The sequence below is a fragment of the Mastomys coucha genome, unplaced genomic scaffold (assembly GCF_008632895.1).
Source record: "Mastomys coucha isolate ucsf_1 unplaced genomic scaffold, UCSF_Mcou_1 pScaffold12, whole genome shotgun sequence".
Lineage (NCBI taxonomy): Eukaryota > Metazoa > Chordata > Mammalia > Rodentia > Muridae > Mastomys > Mastomys coucha.
Window position 1 is genome coordinate 11,567,067 of NW_022196894.1, and position 4,143 is coordinate 11,571,209.

Sequence of the window (4,143 nt, forward strand, 5' to 3'; positions counted from 1 at the left end):
CAGAGGACAGTGGAACTACACATCCCCTTTACCTGAGATAGCTGTGTGGGGATACTCTGAAATCCTATCTTCAGCGGTAAATGTGCAAGCTCTAATAATGGAGGGAATGGCTAGTGTGCAGTGGGCCCAGGTCCTTAACCCTCCAGGAAGTAATCATTCCTATGAGGAAAGCACACACACAAATCAGCAAGCATGGCAGCTTTTCCTCTGTGGCTCCAGGCCAGACTCCTGAACAATGCGAAATTAGCAGAGGAAATGGCAGCATATCCCTGGCCTCTGACTCCAAATGCGCCAAGATGAGTATTTATAGCAGGAGCAGGAGATCTGGCCTGAGAGAAAGCAAGAATAGGTGAACACTGGCAACCAATTCATTTAATTAAACTGCTTTGGTTATTAGAATCAGTCAAATTAATTTGGCTTTTTCTGTTGAAAGCATCGAAATAGTTTTGAGGTCCTTTCGATCATTCCTAAGTAGTTTTCCTTGATGATAACCAAAAATAAAAGCTGGCACTTGTCTGCTGCAGCAGCTGGGATGGTACAAAGGATGTGACCCTAGTCTCCTGGTTTATTCTGGGGCTTGAGTCAAGTGCCTTCCAGGTATGAGGGGTAAACACTCAGTGGGTGCTAAGGAGTAAGAAGGGAAGTTCCAGCTAAATAAAACAGCAATAAACTCTCTTGCCAAAGACAACAAATGAAGTTCTATTTCTTCTAATTTCCTTCTTTCTATATAGGCCTAGAGATGTAAAGAGGTTTAGGGCATTCCTGTATTGGGTTAAAAATTTTCCCCAAAGAATTAGCGGAAAGGCCCGTGCCAAAGGTGACTGCCTCTTTCCATACCTGGTTTGCTGAGCTGTAGAGTCTGTGGTCCTCCATGCTCAGAACTGGTGCCTGAGGGATTTCAATATGCCCTGCCTCCTCCATGCTAGTAGTTTAACTCTCTGGGTCTGAGGGGCTGGAGAATTTGCATTTGCACCCTAAGGGACATCCCTCTTAGTGGGCTGATCTTACCTGCTCTAAGTCCTGGCTTCTTGGGCAATTATATGCAGGCAAAGGAGCCTCTGGGAAGAGTGACAGGACACCTGTGGAGTCTAGGAAGTGCCTTTACACTGTATGTGCCTAAGTAGGCAGTGGGCATCAAGAACACATATTTCCACGTATGCCAACTCTATTTCCCCAAGAACCAGCAACATCTCCGTATCCATGAATCCATATCAAACCTGGTTTTCTAAAAACTGCATCAATACTGAATATATAAAAATACTTTACTAATACAGTAAAACAGCTTTTTATGTACACATGTTGTACCAGGCATTGTAAGTAATCGAGAAATGATTTATATATATACAGAAGGGATGGAGGCCTGTGTGTAAGTACTGCAAATTTGGGAGGACTTTGAACATCTCTGGATTTGGCCCTGGAGGGTCCTGGAAGGAGGGCCCTGTGGATTCCAATGAACACAGCAGCAGACTGATAGGACTGCCTTTTGGTTCCGATTTTTACTCTAATTTCACTTGTACTGGAGTTCTGCCAAGCCTTACATGCTTTAATGGGGGGAGTTGTTGGGGTGGGCGATGAATGTCTTACCAGTTCTTTCTGGTTCACTAAGAGCTGGGAGGCCTAGCTGGCTTAGTACTCAGCATGAGGCCTGTAAGTGGAATCTCTCCTGAAAGCTTAGGAACCATCTGTAACTGACATAAATGACAAACAGAGAGGCGCCTGACCACATCTTAGTCAGCAAACTCACTGGTCAGAGTATGTGGTGGTTTGAATATGCTTGGCCCAGGGAGTAGCACTATTAGGAGGTGTGGCCTTGTTGGAATAGATTTGGCCTTGTTGGAAGGATCATGTCACTGTGGGGGTGGGCACTAAGACCCTCTCTTAGCTGCTTGGAAATCAGTCTTCTCCTGGCTGCCTTTGAATAAAAATGCAGAACTCTCAACTCCTTCTCCAGCATCATGTCTGCCAGCGTGCTGCCTTGCTTCCAACTATGATGATAGTGCACACAACCTCTGAAACTGTAAGTCAGCCCTAATTACATGTCCTTTATGAGAGTTGCCTTGGTCATACTGTCTCTTCATAGCAATGGAAATCCTAACTAAAACAGGTGTACTATATGGTTTTGTGTGTCAACTTGACACAAGCTGGAGTTATCACAGAGAAAGGAGCTTCAAGTGAGAAAATGCCTCCAGAAAATGCAGCTGTAAGGCATTTTCTCAAATATCGATCAGAGGAGGAGGGCCCATTGTGGGTGGTGCCATCCCTGGGCACATAGTCTTAAGTTCTATAAGAGAGCAAGCTGAGCAAGCCAGGGAAGCCAGTAATTAACATCCCTCCATGGCCTCTGCATCAGCTCCTGCTTCCTGACCTGTTTGAGTTCCAGTTCTGACTTCCTTTGGTGATGAACAGCAATATGGAAATGTAAGCTGAATAAATCCTTTCCTCCCCGACTTGTTTCTTGGTCACAATGTTTGTGCAGAAATAGAAACCCTGACTAAGACAACAAGGTACCTCACACTCACCATCTCATGATTTATATTCCAGGTAACATTCTATTACTGAGAAAAGTCAGGACAGATACTCAAGCAGGGCAGGAATCCAGAGGTAGGAATTGATGGAGAGGCCATGGAGCCATGCTGTTTACTGTCTTTCTTCCCCTACCTTGCTCCTGCTTTCTTTTAGATCACAGGAGTACCTGTCCAGGTGTGGGAATGCCCACCTTGGACAAAGTCCTCCTATACCACTTACAAATTATAAAAATGCACTACAAGATTCCTTGCAGCCAAGTCTTATGGAGGTATCTCAATTGAAACCCCCTCTTCTCTAATGATTCTGACTTAAGACAAGTTGGCATAAAACTAACCAGCATAATATGTCAAATGTGTCAGTCTGTGTGTGTGCGTGCATGCGTGCGTGTGTATGAGAGAGAGAGAGAGAGAGAGGAGAGAGAGAGAGAGAGAGAGAGAGAGAGAGAGAGAGAGAGAGAGAGAGAGAGAGAGAGAGAGAGAGTTTAAAGCTGAATGTCCCACACAGGATCATCTAGTTAAACTACTAGCATGTGGTGTTGCTTAGGGAGATTCTAGAACCTTTGAGAGATAAGGCTTGGTTAGTCATCTAGACCAATAGATGAGGCTCTTTGAAGATTATCCATGCCCCCCAGTTCCAGCTGGCACTCTGTTTCCTGGTCAGTAACCATTATGTGCCCAACCTGCCTGCTCCTGTTCTTACTGACACACATAGCTGGGCTCACCTGAAGCTAGTAAGGGATGTCTCCCTTTCCCTGCCTTCTAGATTATGTTCTGAGTTTGCCTTAGCCCAAGGAGACTAGAGAACCTTTGTGCCTTCTTTGTTCTGAAGACAGAAGCAAAAGGGCAGGAGGAACTAACTACCTCAGTATTGGAGGCTAGGGAGATGAAGCATCTCCTCTCCAAAGGGAGGGCAAGGGGGAGTTCAGGGTAGCCAGAATGCACCCTGAAATCTGTGGCAGTGGCAGGGTTGCTCTATTGACACAGGGACATAGGCAAGCACCCAAATTTACAAGATTTGTGAGGAGCCTCTGCTGTATTCCCTGCAGACTGTCTGATGAGAGAGCTCATGGAAAGCTGTTCTAATCAGTTCCCAGATGAGTCTGACATAGTTAGTTCAGGAACTATATTCTGAAAATGATGGTGTCACATCAAGAGAAGATAATGCAAAGAGAAGACAGCAGTGATTGCAAACTCTGCATTGTGGGTTGGGTTTTTAAGTTAGAAGGCTCGCTCTATATATTGTTCATTGTCTATACCACTCCTTACCATTCAGTAACTCCATCATCTATGCACTAAAGGAATTATTAAACAAGACTCTTGAATGAACAAAGATCCACCAAATTATTTTACCGACTGTTTAAAAAAAGAGTAATGGCTGAAACTATGTGTGGAAGGTGTACCATTTGTCAGCTTCTCCCTCCAAGGGAAGGAGTATGTATAGTAAAGGAACCCAGCACCACCTAACTGTGATGGCTTTTCTTTCTAATATCAAGCAAAAAATCTGGCTTTTTGTTTTTTTGCTTGTTTGCCTGTTGTACTAGCTGGTTTTGTGTGTCCATTTGACAAAAGCTGGAGTTATCACAGAGAAAGGAGCCTCCCTTGAGGAAATGCCTTCATG

The 4,143-nt window shown here is 44.6% G+C and overlaps 1 protein-coding gene across 1 annotated transcript in view; it reads left to right on the forward strand.

Moving 5' to 3' along the window:
- Positions 1-393, forward strand: part of Snai2 (snail family transcriptional repressor 2) — a 6,886-nt gene extending 6,493 nt beyond the window's left edge. The window contains exon 6 of the mRNA XM_031363175.1: positions 4-393. The gene's annotated coding sequence lies outside the window, so the exon portion shown is untranslated. The remainder of the gene's footprint in view (positions 1-3) is intronic.
- Positions 394-4,143: the final 3,750 nt, after the last annotated feature.